The sequence below is a fragment of the Pogona vitticeps genome, chromosome 2 (assembly GCF_051106095.1).
Source record: "Pogona vitticeps strain Pit_001003342236 chromosome 2, PviZW2.1, whole genome shotgun sequence".
Lineage (NCBI taxonomy): Eukaryota > Metazoa > Chordata > Lepidosauria > Squamata > Agamidae > Pogona > Pogona vitticeps.
The window spans coordinates 5,574,301-5,595,712 of record NC_135784.1 but is presented as its reverse complement, the minus strand read 5'-3'; the positions used below and the strand labels follow the sequence as shown (position 1 = coordinate 5,595,712).

General features: G+C 45.9%; 1 protein-coding gene across 5 annotated transcripts in view; it reads right to left on the bottom strand.

Annotated features, from left to right (window-relative positions):
* Positions 1-6,169: 6,169 nt before the first annotated feature.
* The window catches only part of LOC110070617 (uncharacterized), a 159,963-nt gene continuing 144,720 nt past the window's right edge, over positions 6,170-21,412 (bottom strand). For all 5 annotated transcript variants that reach the window (XR_013542414.1, XR_013542415.1, XR_013542418.1 and 2 more), the window contains 2 exons: positions 17,477-17,537; positions 6,170-16,660 (listed from right to left, as the gene is read on the bottom strand). The gene's annotated coding sequence lies outside the window, so the exon portion shown is untranslated. The remainder of the gene's footprint in view (positions 16,661-17,476; positions 17,538-21,412) is intronic.

Here is a 21,412-nt window from a genome sequence, read left to right as displayed (position 1 = left end):
AGGACATGGTTCCAGAAATCCATGGCCTTAGTCTGCTTGTCTGCAGCAAACCGCTTTCTTGTGCATCATCTTTAGAAGAGGCTTCCTTCTGGGATGACATCCCTGCAGATCAATTTGATGCACTGGGCGGCGTATGGTCTGAGCATTGAAAGATTGACCCTCCACCCCTTCAACCTCTGTAGCAATGCTGGCAGCACTCATACATCTATTTCCCAAAGCCAACTTCTGGATACGATGCTGAGCACGGGCACTCAGCTTCTTTGGTCAACCATGGTGAGGCTTGTTCTGAGTGGAACTTGTCCTGTTAAACCACTATATGGTCTTGCCCACCATACTGCAGCTCAGTTTCAGGGTTTTGGCAATCTTCTTCTAGCCTACGCCATATTTATGTAGAGCAGCAATTCATTTTCTAAGATCCTCATATAGTTCATGACCATGAGGTGCCATGTGGGAACTTCCACTGACCAGTCTGAGAGAGCGAGAGTGATGACACCTCCTCCTTCACACCTGAGACTCGTGACACTAATGGGTCTCATGATACCAGGGAAGGAAAATGGCTACTTGGGCCCAATTTGGACATTGTCACTTAGGTCACTTTTGTTCCCCGCAGTTTAGACATTAATGGCTGTGTGTTGCCTTTTTTTTTTTTTTTTTAGAAAACAGTACATTTACACTGTTATACAAGCTGTATACTCACTGCTTTACATTCTAGACAAGTGTAATTTATTCAGTGTTGTCACATGAAGGGATAAATTAAAATAAGTGGGGTGTACTCACTTCTTTGATATACTTTACCTTGTTCTAATTCTTTCCTTGACTTCATACTTTGGTCGTCTTTTAACAAATCTCTATACCTCAATAGTTTCTTTTTCTCCATTAATGTTGGTTGTGTGAATGTAACTACTTTTATGTAGTTGACTTTTAGGGATGTGGTGGCACTGTGGGCTAAACCGCAGAAGCCTTTGTGTGCTGCAGCAGGGGTCCCCAACCCCTGGTCCGCGGCCCGGTGCTGGTCTGTGGCCTGGGCCAGACCGGGCTGCCATGACAGACCTCCCGCCCCCCACCCGATGCACTCACCCCTGTGCTGCCCATTTGTGTCTGCGCGTGTGTTCCAGCATGCCTGTGGGAGGGCTGCTCCACCATGTGTGCATGCAAGGTCCCTGCAGAGCACAGGGGGAAGCAGTGGTGGGTAGGGCTAGCTGAGGGTGTCCACTTCTCCTGGCTGTGATAAAATGGATAGCCAGAGGCAGCCGAGGCTAGGCAGCCGGGGCTTCAGCCTCCCTGCCCCAGACCAGAGCAGCAGAGCCCAGGAAGGAATCCCAAGTGCATCTCAGACTGCCTTGCCCCTCTTTCTTTCTTTCTCCTCCTCCTGCCTGGGAGCAATGTGCACACCACACATGGACACAGCTGCCGGTCCCCACCCCCTCAATTTCCCACCTCCGTTGGAGTCCTTTGCAAAGCAGTTAACTTTTTCACTTGGCTTTCCAGCCCCCCCCATATGAAGCTGCAGCCTGAGGGATGTTCTCCTCGCCGAGAAGGGGCAATAAAAGTGGGGACGCTGGGGGTGGTGGTCAAGGTCTCAGCAGAAACCAGCATATATCTTTACTGGAACGAGATGGGGAGGACGTGGGAGTGCCTGAGCACCGCCATTTGACCCTGGTGATAGAGCGGGAATGAGAGCAAGAAAAGGTGGGAAGAGTATGGAAAAAAGGGAGAGGGGGGAACCCCTCCTTTGCTCCAGGAGAAAAGGTTTCATAATTCCACACCCCAATAGCCTAGGATAAGAAAACCAGCTTCTGCTGGGCAGCCACCCCTTTGCCCTCTCGTTGTGCCTGTTTCTGCCCCTCTTCAGGCTTTGGTGTTGTGGCGATTTTTTCTTCTTTTTAATTTGATCTCTGGTAAAATCAAGAAGGAGAATGTGAAGGGGGGAATGGCCAGGAGGAAGCAGAAGAACCCCAAGTGCTTCTCTTCATATAAGTGCTCCTCTTTAACCCCCATCCCCTATTTTCTCCCCCCTCTCTCACTCTCTCTGCCCCATCTCTCTCTCACTCACTCTGCCCCATCTCTCTCTGTGCCACGTTTCTCTCACACACACTCACTTTCTCTCTGTCCCATCTCTCTCTGCGCCCCGTTTCTCTCACACGTTCACTTTCTGCCCCATCTCTCTCTCTCTGAGCCCCATTTCTCTCTTTCACTCTCTGGCCAATCTCTCTCTCTGTCTCTCTGCCCCATCTGTCTGTCTCTCTCTGCCCCCCTCTCTTTTCCTCTGTCTCCCCTTGCCCAACACCCAGTCTCTGCCTGCTTCCTTCCACTTGTAGCCTCCTCCGTTGTTTTGTGCATTAGTTTAGGGTGTATTAGTTTAGTTACAGAGGTGACAAAGACACAGCCTGAGTTATTCCTCTTTTAGGTATTGTGCTCTTTTAATTTTCCCCCCTCCTCTCTTCCTTTGTGTGTATGTATGTGTGTGTCTGAGGGAGAGAAAGAGAGATGAAAGAGTGTGTATGTGTGTGCCCCCTCTCTCCTTCCCCTCACTTTTCTTCACTTTCCTCGTCCTCTCTTTCCCTTCCCCTTTCTTGTGATTGTGCATTTGTGTATGTGTGTGCATGTGAATGGATTTCTCTTTTACAGTGGGGGGGGGGAGAAAGAAGAGGCTTGTTTTTCTGTAAAATAGTTTGCTTGTTAAATTCTGAAACTATGGATTCAAATAGGGGGTTTGGATTCTGGAGCTCAGGCTATATATATGCTTTGTATTTCAGATTATAGGGCAAACTGTCTTTGATTCATCTCTAAAGCTGTCTTTCCCCACCAAATGAAGGTTGCATCAGATCATACACAAGAACCACACACCAGGCATGCAGAAACAATTGTGTTCTCTCCTGTTTTCTCTCTCCTTCAGTCACTATCTTAATTAAACACATGATGCTCTGGATCATTATTAACCACTTCTTCATCTTCAGCCTCACTTCCCATTCTTCAACCTCACTTCCCATCCTGTCCATGTTCACCTGCACCTGGGAAGGGGTCTCTAAGTGCCCTTCAGATGTGTTTTTTCAAAATTTAGCCAAGCTAGGATGTTTTTCTTCATAAGAAAAGGCTTCCGTCTTGCCAGTCTACCCCATAGCCCAGACATATGAAGAATACGGGCGATTGTTGTCACATGGTACCACACAGCCAGGACTTGCCAGATATTCCTGCAGCTCCTTTAATGTTGCTGTAGGCCTCTTGGCAGCCTCCCTGACCAATTTTCTTCTAGTCTTTTCATCACTTTTGCAGGGATGTCCAGTTCTTGGTAATGTCACTGTTGTGCCATATTTTCTCCACTTGATGATGACACTGTCTTCACTGTAGTCCATGGTATATCTAATGCCTTGGAAATTCTTTTGTACCCTTCTCCTGACTGATACCTTTTTAACAATGAGATCCCTCTGATGCTTTCAAAGCTCTCTGTGGACCATGGCTCCTGCTGTAGGATGTGACTAAGAAAATGTCAGGAAAGACCTACTAGCATAGCTGATCTTTATTTGGGATCCCTCAGAGGCACTTTAAATGATGGCATAATATACTACTGCATAAAAAGTACTGTATTCCCATGCATGGATGCCCCACCCCATTCATGGACGCCGGCAGTGGCAGCCCCCCCGGTCCTTGGAAGAATGGTCTTCAAGAAAACCGGTCCCTGGCATTAAAAAGGTTGGGGACCACTGCTTTATAATATAAAAACCAACCTGGGAGTCCAAAGCATACTGTTCATTTTGCATCCTGAAGTGCTGTGTAAATACTTGAAGTACTACTTATTTTGTAAGAAGTGGTATTGCCTGAAATCATGATCATAGGCATCCTTCAGTCTCGAGAGACTATGGTAACATGCTCTGAATCAAGGAGTGTTCTCTCCAGAGCATGAAGCCTGGGTAAAGTAATATGGAGGATAGGCTGTTACCCAAGCAGCAGATCCTCCCTCTCTAAGTTGCTGAAATGGTCCAATGGAAAGGCAAGGGCCAATACAACTGGTTCCAGCAACATTGCAGGAGTTGGCAGAACAACACGAACTGCCTTCGGGACTCCAGCTCCGGATTTTGCCTCTAGGTTAACTCCTGAAGCCTTTTCCATGAGTAGATATAGCCACAAGGTTTGGAATTGGAGTTTTCCTTCTCCTAGATGGGCTGCCTTCCATGGCTGATGAGCCCCACCTACCCAACCTGCTCTTTAATAGTGCTGAAGTATGATCCAGCCCTTAGAACTTTCCTGCCTCCCTGGTGTATGCAAATCTAATTGGCTTTCCTATTTACCATGTTAGGTCCAGAGATACTTATACTGCTTGGATAGCCTGAATGACCAACCCTCTGGGTGGAAACTCTTGCTGTCAAAGGCCAGGTCATTCGAGGGTGCAAAAGAACCACCATTGAGGACTTGATCCTGAGCGATCTGGCCGATCTGGTTTGTATCAGGGAAACTTGGTGGGATGAGGCTGGGGGTCTCCCTCCCACCCAGCTTTGTTCACCCGTGGTCCCTGGGGTGCATCAGGCAATCCTCTGGTGTGTGTGGGGAGTTGTAGTGGTCTCTCATGATGCTCTTCCCCTAACCTGGTGTCACATCTTCCCTCCCTCGTTTTCTGGGTTTGAAGGGTTGCATTTGGAAGTAAGAACCTGGGTCTGTCCCAAATGGTCTCGGCTCAATGGGCGTTGTGGGGGACTTATATAATAATCTAGGAATGGCAGGACTGTAATGGAACCTATGGATCATCCAGTTAAGGGGGTGCCATGGGGGGGATTGAATCCCCCAACCAGGTGACCAAACCATGGTGTTCCTGAAAAGCATGCAAAGCGGAGCGGTTGGCGAGCAGGTTGCACATGGAATGGGGCTTTTTTTTAAATGCACCCCCACTCCATCCCTACAAAGACAAAGCCTTCCAAGACCTCCTCCTCTCTCCCCCCTCCCTCCTCACAAAAGGCTCACCGCCTTCTAGAGGCAAGAAACGCCCGAACAGACCACTGCCCTCCCAACATGTAGGCTGCTGATCATAGAGGCAGAGCATTGCCTGAAAAAGAAATATCATTTGGGGTAATACATTCATCTTCACAGCTGCAATCCTCCCCATAAATGATCATTGCAATTTTGACCATTTTTCTGGGTTTTTCTCTATCATACATACCAATTTTATGTAGTTGTCTTTTAGGGACATGGTTGGCGCTGTGGGCTAAACCTCAGAAGCCTTTGTGTGCTGCAGGGTGAGAAGACCAGCAGTCATAAGATCAAATCCACGCAACAGAGTGAGCTCCCGTCGCTTTGTCCCAGCTCCTCGCCAACCTAGCAGTTCGAAAGCATGTAAATGCGAGTAGATCAATAAGGCTGGACAGCGCTGTTTACCTTCCCACTGAGATGGTACCTTTACCTTAGTTGTCTTTTATCAAAGTACTTATTTTTTCAGTAATCTGAATTCCTAGGTATTTAACATTTTCCCCTCTTTAAAACCTGCCATTTCCACTAAACATTGGATCTTTTCTTTCTTTATGTTTTTGGTCAAAAAAATTTTTTTTTTGTTTATTTACTTGTAGTCCAGATTCTTCTCAAAATATTTATTGTTTCTGTTGATTTCCTCATTGAATTTATCACATCGTCTAGAATGAAGACCATGTCATCAGCAAATGCCTGTGTTCTATATTCTTTCTCTGTTGCTTTTATGTCCTTTTATGTCTGTATTCTGTCTTAACTTGTAATAATATTTGAATGAATAATGTTTGAATGAATAGTACAAACAGTAAAGGAGATAATAGGCATCCTTGTTTTGTTCCTTTTTGTATTTTTCTTTCCTGTGTAAGTTTGCCATTTATTCTGATCTTCGCTTTCTGTTGTCTATAAATAGCCCAAATCACCTCAACGAAGTCTTTTCCTGCTTCTATATTTTCTAATTGTTTAATATGAAATCCCAATTGAGGTTGTGAAAGTCCTTCTCTGTATCAAGAAGAGTTGCAGTCATCGTTCTTACAGGTTCTGTCTCAAGTACATTCAGTATTGTCCTAATATTATTTCTAGAGATGGGGGTCTTCGTATATTGTCGCGACTGCCACCTCCTCCTACGTCACCACAAGAGATGACAGGCCACGATCCTTCTCCCACACACACACTCAGTACTTTGCTGCCACCAACCACACATAAACCTGACACTTCAGACTTATTGTGGATTTTAAAATAAAAATAATGATTTATTGTATACAGAAATAAAAGAGGAAATCACTGGGTAAATGAATCACTTGTTACAGTATATTTCTCAGAGCTTAACCCTGCACAGTTCTTGGTTACTTAACACACAGTTACCTAACCTATACCTAACCCTGTCACTCTATAACTCCCCCAACAACCAACAACCTCTTCCCTCCTTGTACACCCCCCCTTATATACACAAGCTCCACCCCATAAGACCCACCTCCTGCCTTGCCATAGGCCAGGAAACTCCAGCCTTAGCCAAGACAGGCAGGTGACGTCATGGCACACGTCACATACCTTCCCCCTTTAATAAGTTGTTTTGTGGGGGAAAGCTAAGGTGCTTTTTCCCCAAAACAACTGCAACAAACATAAAGCATTACATTTATTACACAGTTTAACACAACTACAAATATACTTACACTTCCTCCATACAGGTAAATAAAAACATGCAATGCAAAACATTTATCATAACACAATACATAACTTTCCAAACACTTTACATTGCCATATACCATACACAGAGTCCATAAGTCCTTTTAGATGTCGTCTTCCGGTCTTCTGGATAAGGCGTCAGCCACACAGTTTATAGTCCCTCTGACCACCTTAACCTCGAAATCATAGTCCTGCAAAAGAAGCGCCCACCTCATCAGTTTACTGTTCTGTGATTTCATAGTCCGCAACCACGATAGAGGTGAGTGATCAGTGCACAAGGTAAAATGTCGACCCCAGACGTAAGCCTTCAGCTTCCGGATCGCAAAGATGATCGCCAAACACTCTTTCTCGATGGTAGAAAGATTCTTCTCCCTGGGAAGCAACTTCTTGCTCAGGTACGCCACTGGATGTTGGTCTCCGCTGTCATCCTGTTGGCACAGTACCGCTCCCACACCAGCATTAGACGCATCTGTGTAGATGATGAACTCTCTGTTGAAGTCAGGAGCATGCAGCACTGGATGGTTGGTTAGAGCATCTTTCAGCCGTCCAAATGCCATCTCGCACTCTTCCGACCAGGAAACGCTGTTGCTGCTCTGCTTCTTTGTCAGGTCTGATAAAGGTGCAGCAATCTCACTGAAACCGGGTATAAACCTTCTGTAATACCCTGCCAGACCTAAAAAGGACCTCACTTTCTTTTTAGTGGTAGGTCTGGGCCAATTCAGGATTGCTTCTACCTTGGCCTCTAAAGGTTTGATTAGGCCTCCTCCCACTATGTGACCTAGGTACTTCATCTCTGAGTTACCTAGCTGACACTTACTAGCTTTAACGGTTAAGCCAGCATCTTTCAATCTTTGTAGCACTAACTCTAGATGATGCAGGTGATCTTGCCAGGTGTTGCTAAAGACCCCTATGTCATCGATATAAGCTACTGTGAAGTCACTAAGCCCTTTCAGAGTATGGTCCATGAGCCTTTGAAATGTTGCTGGTGAGTTTCTCAGGCCAAAACTGAGGACCCGGAACTCAAACAGGCCAAATGGACTGCAAAATGCGGTGTTCTCTTGGTCCTTAGGATCAATTCTCACCTGCCAAAAACCTTTAACTAGGTCCAAGCAAGAAATGTACCTACACCCCCCAATGGTTTCTAAGAGGTCATCAAGCCGGGGCATAGGATATGCATCAGGTTTGGTTACTGCGTTTAGCTTTCTGTAATCTACGCAGAACCTCACACTGCCGGCTTATCCACCAAAACTATCGGGGCTGACCAAGCACTAGAAGAAGGTACAATAATCTGATCCTTTAGCATTTCATCCAGTTCCTTCCTAACTTTCTCTACATATGGCCCTGTTACTCTATATGGAGTTACAGATTGAGGGGAAGCATTCCCTGTGTCAATCTTGTGTAACACACCCTTGGCCACACCAGGTTTGCTTGAGAAAACTTCACGATATCTTGTCACTAGTGCTAAAAGACTATTATGTTGTTCAGTGGATAGGGTAGGGCTGATCTGCACATCCTGTGGATTATATTTTTGCTGCCCTCTCCCTTCCCAAAAGGGTAATTCAGGCTCCTCCTTGCCAGCAGCTTTCATGGCAAACAGCACATGGTTGGTCTCTCTGTAATAAGGCTTCAGGGCATTTATATGAACAACTCTCCTGCCTGAACCTTCCTCGTCCTCAATAATATAATTGAGGTCACTCATTTTCTCAACCACTCTGTAAGGACCATCCCATTTAAGTTGTAACTTGTTCCCTTTTATGGGCCTCAGCCTGAGAACATCATCTCCTGGGTTGAACTGACGTTCTCTGGCCTTTCGGTCATACCATTGCTTTTGTTTGGCCTTTTTAGTGGTTAAATTTTCCACAGCTAAATCCATATTCCGCTTTATGCAATTCATTAGGGAGTCAATATAGGCTACCACGTTTTGTGGATCATCTTCAAAGCATTGCTCCCAATTTTGCCTGATCAAATCTAGCGGTCCCCTCACTTGCCTTCCAAATAATAATTCAAAGGGACTGAAGCCAGTGCTCTCCTGGGGTACTGATTTATAAGCATAAAGGAGCAGCTGTAACTTTTGGTCCCAGTTATTTGGATTCTCTTGTAAATATGTTCTGATCATTCTTATAAGAGTTCCATTAAATCTTTCTGTTAACCCATTGCTTTCTGGGTGATAAGGGGAGGTTTCCAGGTGTTTAATCCCACAAATTTGCCATAACCTCTTCATTAGTCTGGATGTAAAAGAGGTTCCTAAATCTGTGATTATCTCAGAAGAAAAACCCATCCTACTCATGTAATTCACTAAGGCTTCTGCTACAGTCTGGGTCTCTATATTACGCAATGGGATCGCTTCTGGATATCTCGTGGCATGGTCTACTATAGTTAAAATAAATCTGTTCCCCTGCTTAGTGGCATTGGGCAATGGACCTATGATATCCACCCCTAGACGTGTAAAAGGAGTTGAAATCACTGGTAATGGGCATAGCTTTGCTCTAGTTTTATCACAGTTAGAGCCCTGTCTCTGACAAATATGGCACCTTTGACAGAAACTCTTAATATGTTTACCCATATCAGGCCAGTAAAAGTTTTGGGCTATTCTTTGTTTGGACTTGTTGATCCCCATATGAGCTGAGAAAATGTCTGCATGTCCCTTTTCCAGAATCATAGGGCGATATTTCTCAGGCACCACCAACTGTCTCTTAACTTCAGGCCCCCCTTTTGAAATATTATTCAGTTTTTCCCTATACAGTAAACCACCCTTAATAATAAAACGTTCAGGGCACTCAGGTGATAAATCTTTATCAGTCACCTTTGCAAAACAGTCTTTCAAGGTGGGGTCTGCTGTTTGTTCCTTGACAAAGAGGCTTTTCTGAGGTATTTCAACTGAGAATGCCTCAGGTTGTGGTACAAATTTCTCTGGCTCTTGAGAGTCAGTCTCATTACTGGCTTCACTTTGTACTGATTGTGAACGTGTTACCACTAGGGCACTCTTGACATGCTTTGTTAAGTCATTACCAATAAGAAAAGGGGTAGGGATCTCAGAAGACACCCCCACTCTCCACAATCCCTTCCAACCTTGATATTCAATTTTCAAATCAGCTACAGGTAATGAAACTAGTTCTGACCCAATCCCTTTCACAGATAGAGTCTGGTCAGCAATCATACAACTTTGTGGTACTATGTCTGAGTGGCAAATAGAAATTTGAGAACAGGTGTCTCTCAAAGCTGAATAGTCATTTTCAAAAACTTTTATCCTGTCCCCAGCAGATTCCAATAAAGCACCATTGGTCTCTATGTAATAACAGTGGACAACTTCAGCGAGAGGTAGCTCCTGCAATGTATCCAATTCAGAGCTCCTAACTGCCTCTGCCTGGGTTTCCATGACAACAGAACTCTCAATAGAAGAAGCTTGAGGTTTACTCTGAACACAAAATACAGCCTTTGCTTCTTTTACATTAACTTTCTGAGGTGGAATTTCTTTATTCTGCCTTGTATTAAAACATTGTGCAGCAATGTGGCCTTTCTTTTTGCAAGTGAAGCAGATTCTCTCCCCCCATGAGCTTTTCCCATCAGATTTTTCAAGTTTCTCTTTTCCCTCCAAAACTTGTTTACTGTGCTGGCCCTGTTCTGAGGGCTTTTCACTAAAACGGCCGCCCACTTTAGTCTGTCTCTGTGCTTGTTCCTTAGAGAACTTTGGGTCCCATGTTTTCCTCACACTTCTCCCCTCATAACAACTAGGACTCCTTATTTGAGAAATAAAATCAGCTATTTGTGCAGCATTTCTAACATCAGTTGGTTTCCGTTCTTGAACTAAATATTTAAGTTCCCCATGGAGTAAGGAATAAAACTGCTCCAGGCCCACAACATTTTTCAATTCCTGAAAAGTTTTTACATTCTCCTGTTCAAGCCACCGATCTAAACACTTCTCTAAGTTAAAACCAAGTTGGGTATAAGATTCATCTGATCTTTTAGAAAGTTTTCTGAACTTCAGCCTAAGATGTTCTGAATTTATGCCAAACCGATTATAAACCATCTTTTTGAACTCTGAATAATCTTTACTGAGCTCAACTGGCATATCAGCATACACATCAGCCATTTTTCCACTCAGGAGAGACCTCAAAATTATCATTTTCTCTGTTTCCCTCACAGAAAAATCAGCACAACTTCGTTCAAAGATTTTAAGGAAGTTTTCAGGACAATCCCCCTGTTTATATGTAGGAAATTTCTTCAAATCTGATTTTGATAATTGGCTCCCCTCATTTTCCCTATTATTATTATTGTTCTGATTCATCATTTCCAATTTTCTTAACTCAAACGCCATACGCTCCCTCTCTAATTCCATTTTCTCTTTCTCTAGGGCAATTCTTTCCCTTTCTATTCTTTCCTCCTTTTCTATTTGTCTCATTTGAAATTCATGTGCCTGGGCTAATTGAATTTTCTTAATTTCTGATAACTGTTCACCAATAGCTCCTTCCTGCACTGAGGCCACTCTTCCCTCACCATTTGACTCATCCCCAGACCAGTCTGACATTGCTTGGTCTCTTTGTTCACTCACTTCTGCCATTTGACTGCGCGTGAGAGGCATTTTAATCACACAGAAGGCTCTTTTCTATTTTCAAGCCTCTGTTTAAAACGTCACTTTTTTCCTTTCCTGTGCTAAGGTCTGACACTCTCTAACAGGGTATACAAACAGATATGGCTAGGCTTGTTTACTGTAGTCTCTAATGGCTTCTGCCCCTTCACTGGGCCTCTTGCCAGGTTTAGAGCTACTTTAATTTTCTGCCTTTGGCTCTGCTTCAAAATCCACCACAGCTTCACCCTCTCTCAGGTTCTGTAGTTCACTAGGGAGATCCCAAATCTTCGCTGCCCTTGGTCTGTCTGTCCCTTCTGAGTTCTCCTAACTCTGGACTCTCAGACCAAGTCACAACAGCCTCCTATTTTGGGTCAATCTCCCTCACAAAATGGACCTTCTAGAGCTCATAAGTCAGTTCCCTCACTCTGAAGTTTAGGTGCCTCTCTACTAGATCTGCTCCCCCCTGGAGACAAATCCTAGAGAGTTACCCACACCCCACTTCAGGTCAGGTGCACCTAACTGAAATCCTTTTGCTCTGGTCACACTAGCCAAGGCTTTTCTGGACAACTGGGCAACTGGACAACTCGTATCCCACACGCTGGCACCAGTTTTGTCGTGACTGCCACCTCCTCCTACATCACCACAAGAGATGACAGGCCACGATCCTTCTCCCACACACACACTCAGTACTTCGCTGCCACCAACCACACATAAACCTGACACTTCAGACTTATTGTGGATTTTAAAATAAAAATAATGATTTATTGTATACAGAAATAAAAGAGGAAATCACTGGGTAAATGAATCACTTGTTACAGTATATTTCTCAGACCTTAACCCTGCACAGTTCTTGGTTACTTAACACACAGTTACCTAATCTATACCTAACCCTGTCACTCTATAACTCCCCCAACAACCAACAACCTCCTCCCTCCTTATACACCCCCCTTATATACACAAGCTCCACCCCTATAAGACCCACCTCCTGCCTTGCCATAGGCCAGGAAACTCCAGCCTTAGCCAAGACAGGCAGGTGATGTCATGGCACATGTCACAAGTTTGCCATTTATTCTGATCTTCGCTTTCTGTTGTCTATAAATAGCCCAAATCACCTCAACGAAGTCTTTTCCTGCTTCTATATTTTCTAATTGTTTTAACATGAAATCCCAATTGAGGTTGTGAAAGTCCTTCTCTGTATCAAGAAGAGTTGCAGTCATCGTTCTTACAGGTTCTGTCTCAAGTACATTCAGTATTGTCCTAATATTATTTCTAGAGATGGGGGTCTTCGTGTACAAATATGACGACTAATGAGGAACTTTAAAAACACCAGGAAAGCAGACATAAACCAGAACTGATGGCAGATAAAGCTGGACACCAGGGCAGTGCTGAGAACTTCCAGCACTCCTAGTTATCCAGCAATTTCTGAAAAGTGTTGAGACTCAGGGCTTGTAAAAGTTACTACTGAGAACCACAACCTCCTGAACCCCCCAGCTAGGAGATGTGGGCGCCTTGCCTTCCATAAACGGAATGGTCTTCAAGAAAACCGGCCCTATAATGTCCACGCCAATGGATTTAAAAGGTGTAGAGATTATGGGTAATGGACACAGCTTAGCCTTAGCTTAGCCTTAGTCCTGTCATGGTTATTACCCTGTCTCTGGCACACATCACATCTCTGACAGAAATTTTTAATTTGTTTTCCTATCTCTGGCCAATAGAAGTTTTGAGTTATTCTCTGCTTGGTTTTATTTATCCCTAAATGTGCAGCAAATATATCAGAATGTCCCCTTTCTAAAATCATTTGGCAGTATTTAGCAGGCACTACCAACTGGCTTCGAATCTCATGTCCCCCTTTTGAAATGTTCATCATTGTTTCTCTATACAGTAAACCCTGCTTAATAAGGAACCTCTCAGACTATTGGTCTGCTCCAATAGTTTTGGTGGATAAACCAGATGGAAGCATTAGGTTCTGTGTGGATTACAGAAAATTAAATCTAGGAACCAAACCAGATGCTTACCCAATGCCCAGACTTGACAACCTGATTGAAACCATCGGGGGTTGTCGATACATTTCCTGTTTAGACTTAACTAAAGGGTTTTGGCAAGTGCGGATAGACCCTAGAGATCAAGAAAAGACTGCTTTTTGTAGCCCTTTCGACTTATTTGAGTTTCGTGTCCTCAGTTTTGGCCTTAGGAATTCCCCAGCTACATTCCAAAGGCAGATGGACAAAACTCTGCAAGGGCTCAGTGCATTTACAGTAGCCTACATTGACGACATAGGGATTTTTAGCAACACCTGGCAGGATCACCTGTGTCACCTAGAGTTAGTACTGCAATGGTTAGAAGCAGTGGGGTTAACAGTAAAAGCAAGTAAATGTCAGCTGGGTAGCCCCGAGATGAAATATTTGGGTCATATGGTAGGGGGAGGTGTGATCAAAGCCCTAGAAGCAAAGGTAGAGGCAATACGTAATTGGCCTAGACCCCATACCAAGAAAAAAATTAGATCTTTTCTTGGTTTAGTGGGATACTATAGAAAATTTATCCCCAGGTTCAGCGAGATTGCAGCACTGTTGACCGAGCTGACGAGGAAAAGGAGTGATGACTGCATTCCATGGTCCAGTGACTGCGAGGAGGCGTTTGGGAAGCTGAAGGAGGCGTTAACCAACCACCCTGTGTTACGTGCTCCAGACTTCGATCGAGAGTTCATCATTTACACCTATGCATCCAACGCCGGGGTAGGAGTCGTGCTGTGCCAGTGTGATGACAACGGAGACCAGCATCCTGTGTCCTACCTAAGCAAGAAACTTAAAGGTGAAAAACACCTATCGACCATAGAAAAAGAATGTTGGGCCATCGTGTACGCGGTCCAGAAATTAAAACCTTACATCTGGGGGAGACACTTCATTCTTTGTACAGACCACTCACCTCTGATTTGGTTAAAGACTATGAAGGCCCAAAACAGCAAGCTAATGAGGTGGGCTTTAATTTTACAGGACTATGACTTCTTTGTTCCTTAACACTCAATTACCTAACCTATATCTAACCCTGTCTACAGATCTTCTTTCAAGCCCTCTCTCAGCCCTCTATCTATCTATCTCAAACTCTCCTCTTTGCACTCCCCCCTTATATACAAAAACTCCACCCTTTTAAGACCCACCTCCTGCCCTGCCATAGGCCAGGAAACTCCAGCCTTAGCCAAGACAGGCAGGTGACGTCATGGCACATGTCACAAGAAGGAAGCCTTTGGAAGTAAAAAAATAGACTGTGAGCTGCGTTTGAACTGAACTAATGATTTAAATGGCACTCTGATAACATAGCCCAGCTGGGTGAAGGTAAAAATAAATCTTGAGAAGAGAAAAGAACATCTTCCGGTTTGGCGGCTGGCAACGAGAAAAGGGATTGGACTATAAAAACACTTGAGAGACTCATGTTTTAAATTACATCTTTTTGTTTGAGTTTCCCTGCTACTCTATTGTTAACACTGCAATAGTTTTAATGTAAAATATTGGTCTTGAGGGTTACTTATATAATATGTATATGTGGGCAAAGGGGAGAGGGAATTCTAAGTTAGGGATAAAAGGAGATATAGAGGAGATATATTGGAAAAAATGGAACTTCTCCCTGGGGAAAATAGAGATCAATGGCTAGATTGGAAAAGGACAGTGTTGGAAAGATTTGCACAGGTAATTTATCATCTTGACCAGATACAAGATCTTATTAAAGATCCTAAGGAAGAGAAAATAGCAGAGGTTAAATCATACCTAAGAGAAATGCCAGAGCCGGGTATATTGAAAACAATACCAGATAATACAAATGGGATGGTGCGTTACCCACTAAGCTATGTAGCCATAACAGCTAAGAAAATTGAGGTTGAAAAGAGAATTACTGCTTTAGGGGTTGTTCCCCCTTTCAAAATATGGAAGAAAACAGAGTCACAGGAAAAAAAGCACATGGAGAAAAAGGGAGAAGTGAACAGAATATATACTATTTTACACCTGTCGAGTGTACTTTCAAGACAAAAGGAGGGTGAAAGAGAGGATATATTTCACAATTGGTCTTGGTGTTCTGATGGTGTTGGAATAACTTAGATGTAAGCTGTGTTATAATTGTAAGTTGAAAGCTAAAGGGGTAAATACATAGACAAATAGCTAGAAGAAGAAGAAGAAGAAGAAGAAGAAGAAGAAGAAGAAGAAGAAGAAGAAGAAAGATGAGCTTTTATTGGAATATGAATAGATTATATGTTTATATACTTAATATGAAAAGATTGAATGATTATACATTTGATGTTCTCTTATACTCAAACCCCCCTTTTCCACCCTTTCCATTGCCCTTTACCTTCTGTATCCCTTCCCCGTTTCCTAATAGTTTTGAAAACAAATAAAAAAAAGAAAAGAAAAAAAAGATAGGGACGGTTAGGGCTGTAAGATAGGGAGATAGGGCTTGGAGATACTGAGAGATAAGAACTGTGCTATTTTGTGAGAGTCTGTGAGAGTGTGTGTGTGATAGTTATATTATTATAGTGATTAAATTATTATTTATCTACAAGTGATTTACCATTCCTTTTGTTTGTATACAATAAACCTTAGTTTTAATTTTAAATCATACTTTGGCCTGAAGCTTCATTTCAGGGAATGGTTGGTGGCAGTGGAAACGAAGAGTGATTGAGTGTGACGTAACGGCCCCTTTGTGGGGTATAAGGAGGCTGTTACAATGTCCTCTCCTTTTTTATGTGCTTCTGCCTCTCCAGCTTCCTCTGTCCGCCTTCTTGATTGTTCTCTAGTCTGAACCTCAGATTCCTCACCCAGACCTATCTCTACTTTCCTGGTTTTCTCTGTGACTCTTCTCATCTCTCTATCTTCCTGTTCTCCCCACAAAGTTGTCACTTGTGTGATGGGTCATTGTTCTGCCTCTGGAGATTTATGGGCTTCTTGCTGCTCTTCTCAGGAAAGGACAGCATGCCAGTCGGGATGGGTTCAGCCCAACTGTAGATGATCATGGAACAAAAGAAAGGCTAATTGACTTAAGAGAGAGAGAGCAAAGGAGTTGACAGCGGATGTCCAAGCCAGCGGAGCCTACTGGCAATGCCCTGAAGGCCCTTTTTATTGCTTAGCATGATTACATAATATGTTATGAGAGAAACAGATATACTTGTTACCTAAACGTAACTAGGATTGGCTAAAATAACCCTTTGATCTTATGCTCTACTTCTAAGTGAAAGGGCAGAAGAAGGGGCTACCCTGCCTGCTGGCAGCTGCCGCATCTTGCCAGGAGTGTATGCACATCACTGAAACAGAATGCAGCTGCAACCTTTAGGCAGGAGTTTCCCACATTTCCTTTTTTTGTTTGTTTGTTAACCAAAGGCACACATTCTTTGGAACAGGTAGTTCTTCAACGTGGTTCTCCATGAATCCACACTAGTGGGTTTAGACAGCGCCTGCGCTGGCCTCTCAGAATTTTCTAGAGCTGCAAGAGAAAAGTAACAATGTTTTAGGCTACCCTATACCGCGCATGTCTAGCCCGCCAACGGCTCAGTTCCATTTTTCCACCAGTGAAGGTGGGACCTCTCGTTTAGAACTTCGACCTCTTAGTTCGTTTTTCCTTGCGAACTAGTTTTTTTCTTCTATCTTACTTGGCTACCCTGACCTCGGAACGTTTTTGACCGACTCTTTTGCCTCTGGTGATTCTACGGTGGACTGTGAGTGATCCCTGCCCTAATTGATTGAGGCGGCCTCCCGCTGGGGCCTAATAGCCCTTAACGGGCTTCCCGCTGAGGCGCCACGCGCCTATCGGATTTCTTCAATTATCCCTTATTGGACTTCCTTGCTTGTTCCTTTCGACTGGGCTCTCCTCTTAGTCGATCGGATCCCCTACTATGGTCAGTTTTCCTCGTTCCTCTTAGTCTATGCCTCCCAAAGAAAAGCCATCTCCCAGGAGAGGACCTTTTCGCCTGTGCACCGCGTGTTCCAGGAAACTTCCCTTCCAGGACGGGCATTCTCTCTGTTTGTACTGCCTGGGAGAATCACACGCGGTGTCCCACTGCAGGCATTGCAAGCAGTTTACTAAGGTCACTCTCAAGGCACGCCAGCAACGCCTGAAGTACTTCTTGTGGAAACAGACCCTGTCCGCTTCCCAACCTTCCCAAATGGAAGTTGTACCTTCTACCTCCTCCGTGCGCTCGGAAGTCAAAGTCGTCTCTGCGCCGGAGTCGTCTAAGGGAAAGGGACCTAAGCAGTCTTTGAAAGACAAGTCTAAGAAGAGAAAGACCCCATCTGCTCTTACCTCCGCATTGGTCTCCTTGTTTTCATCGGCCGAGTCTTCGGTTCCATCGGTGTCGGAGCATCTGAAAAAGAAAAAGGCATCGACAAAGTCAACATCGAGGGCTAGAGAGCTTACCCTCGTTGTTCCATCTTGCTCGACGTCACTTCCCTCTCCAATACTTGAAGATTCCTCTCGGGACCGAGAGTCGACCTCGGACTTAGCTCCCTCGTTACCTCCCCATCAAGAGCCACCGTCCGTTGTCGAAAAGTCACCGACGACGAGCCACTTGGAGAAGATAGTGGCTGATTTGCCGGGTGTCCCTCGTAGCCCCATCTTACCCGGGCTAGGGACGGGATCCCGGTCTTCCACACTGGGATCCCCAGGCTCCAAGTCTCCATCCACACCGGTGAGACCTGTTCAGCCTGTCGAGGCCCCCTCTCCTCGGCTTCCAGCATCCGAGTTAGAGGAGGAGCCTGCACCTAAGAAGCCCTGACACCACCGCAAACGTAAACGCGGTTCTGGTGCCGATAGGCGCAAGAAACACAGACATCGGGACTACTCCTCCTCCAACTCCGATGATAGCAGAGATAGGAAGAGGTCCCGTCGTCGGCGTCGTAGACGAGACTATTCTACTGAGTCCTCCTCCTCGACTTCGCGCGATCGGCGTCGGTGTCGGAAGAGGTCTCGATATACTTCCTCTTCCTCATCTTCGACATCGCCGCCCAGGAAAGGTCGACACCGCAAGCGTCCGATCGTTGGCGAAGATATTCCCTCGGCACCGGCTAAGCCGACTGAGCCTCCGAGTCGACCCAAACCATCTTCTCCTCCGGTGCACCCGGCGCCTGAACCTGTACCTCAGGTACCTCGACCTCGTAAGCCTTCTAAGACCAAGGATACCGGCTCTCGTCCTAGCATCGTCCAATCTTCCGATGAGGATAGCCAAGACCCTCACACCTCTTCTGAGCAAGAGGATGACAACACTTCTGAGGCTTCTCTGGACTTGCCACCTCCAGGAGAACCCCTCGGTTCAGACGCAGCGGATATTCATCCCTCCTCCCCGTCTGAGGACTTTTCCTCTTACCCTCAGATGGTTTCAAGGATGGCTGCAGCACTTAAGTTGGAGATAGAGAAATCTCCTTCACGTGCGGACAACCTGATTTTTGGGGACATCCATCAGGCCAGGTCTCGTCCCGTCAGCCTCTCTTATGTGCCTGAGCTCATGGACCTCCTCAAGGAATATTGGGAGCATCCTGCTGATCCTCCCACTATGTCCAGGCATACTGAAAACATGTACCGCGTGCATGGGGATAACACCTCGTTCCTGTTGAAGCATGTGACACCCGTGAACCGGGTAGAGAGGTGATGCTGGGAGTGCCGTCTCACCCCAAAGCCTCCGTGGGCACGCAGACAGCCCCCAAGCCATTCCCACCCCGGATGTTGCACCAGTCCGTCGATACAATAGACTTGGAGAAGGGGTTGAAGGGGTTAAATATAGCTACCCAGACTCCTCGGGTCTGGGCAGGGAGGGGGGTGAAGGATCCTGAGGAGGGAGCGGCAGGAGGAGTCAGTTACCGACAGGCAGGGGAAGAGAGTGGATGGGAGTAGGTATCCATCCAAGACCCCTGGTCGGGTAAATGGGAACAGGTCTGTCTGACCAAACAGGAGGCAGAGGAAAGAAGGAGGAATGAGGCTAGGGTCCGACCCTCTTATTGGGGAGAAAGAGAGACCCGAGAGTGGCGCAGGAAATTAGTAGAGGAGAAGAAAAGGGTAGAGAGAGAGAAAGAGAAGACCAGATGGCATCTGGAGGAATTGAAGAGACTGGGGTACTATCCGGACCTTGGGAACACCCCGGGGCAGAGACCTCCATACCCTGGGGATATGCAGGGTTCGAAGAGACAACCCCACTATTAACAACGGAGCGGGAAGACTTCGATCCCGAAGAACCCTCACAGGTTCAGGCCGGTCCATGGGCGTCGAAGTCAAGTAACCCGTTCGAAGAAGACTGGGTGCCCCTGTATGAACCGTTACTTCAGCAGGAGAAGTTTGTTCCCAAGTTGATTGACATGTCTATCCCTTTACCCCAGTTAAATAAAGAAGACAAATGGTTTTGTTCAAATACGTCTACGACTTTATTTGGGACGGGGGAGGTGAAGAATAGCGGACCCTCACATATTGGCGCCCAACGTGGGGCCTCCCCCGCAACCCACAGACGCAGAGAAATGGATGCAACGGATAACGGAAGGGCAAGAGGTCTTGTTAAAACAGCTAGCCGACCAACAACGGATGATAATCGAACAGCTGAGATCCCCTCAGTTAAACCAGACCCCAGAGAGCCCCGGACAGAAACAACCCATTGTGACGTGGCCCCCTATTAAGTTACAGAAAATGGGCCCTCAAGACGACCCGGCGGCGTTCTTACACACATTTGAGAGGATTGCCACCTCAGCGCATTGGCCAAAAGATCAATGGGCACTCATATTGACCCCTTATCTCACCGGGTTACCACAAGAAATCGTAGATACTCTAGACCCAGAGGAAGCGGGGGATTACGACGTAGTGAGGACGGCCATTTTGAACACCCTCAACATAAATGAGGAGGCCTACCGGAGAAAATTTAGAGGACTGAAACTGAAACCCGGGTTGCACCCCAGAACACTAGCCCAGAAATTAAGGGTCAACGCCACGAGGTGGATTCAACCAAAGGGGAAGACCGCAGAACAGGTCTTAGAAATAGTTATTATGGAGCAGCTAATCTCGACACTTAACAGCGGGGCACGTAACTGGGTCATCAAGAATAAACCCTCTAGCCTAGAGGGCGCTGTGACGCTGTTAGAAGACTACCTAGAGGCTGAAGACATGTGGCAAATTAGAAGTGCGTCACAAGGAGAAGGAGCTAAGCAGCGGGAGAAAATGGCGGAGACAAGCGGGCAAACGGATGCAAGAGGAGCCGGACAGACGGGGGCCAAAAAGAACAGACCGGACCGAATCGAGTACGCGAACCCAGTGGGAACGCGGGTACCTAGGCCAACCATCATGAGTGACCCAGCAGCCTCAAAACAAGTGGCAACCTGGAACCTGGGTAAAGACAAAATGACCGCTTGCTTCTCCTGTGGCCAGTTCGGCCACATCCGGAAGTACTGCCCAGTGACTGAGTGTGCTTGGGCAGAAGCGTACACCGGCACCACCAAGGTGGGTGAAGAGAACCACCCGGGGTGGGTAGTGGAAGCGAAGGTCAATGGCCAAGTTAAGCAGGCATTGGTGGATACGGGGTGCAGTAAGACCCTAGTGAAAGAGCTAGAGGGCAAACTGTTGCCAGAGATTACCGTCATTCGATGCATTCACGGGGATACCAAAGAATATGCCACCACAAAGGCTGAGGTGGAGGTGGCTGGCCTGAAAAGAAATATGGAAGTGGGGATAGTCCCCGGTATGACCCGGGAAATGCTGTTAGGGAGAGACTGGCCGGGACTGAGCAATTTGACTTCAAAGCCTGGGGAAGTAGGCTGGGCACAAGAAGAAATTGAGGCCAGAGAGTTAGAAGTCATGAATTTGTCTAGGGAACAGATAAGAAACCTTCAACAAGATGATACAGGACTTTCCAACTGCCTGCAACGAGCCCTGGAGGAAGGGACTACCCCTGATGGGGAAAAAGGATTTGAAATGAGGGGAGGCTTGCTATATCACGTTAACAAGGCATCCAGCGATGATGAGGCTCAACTGGTAATCCCAGAGGGCTTACGATTCTGGGTGATGCATTGGGCCCACGATTTACCTGTGGCAGGGCATTTGGCCACCCAAAAGACATTGGACAGAGTGAAACAGCGCTTCTTTTGGCCAGGGATGGCTCAAGATGTGGAGGAGTTTTGCCGTTCCTGCACCAATTGCCAAATGACCCAACCCAAGGCAGGACCGGGGGCAGAATTGGTCCCCATGCCCCTGGTAGACAGGCCCTTTGAC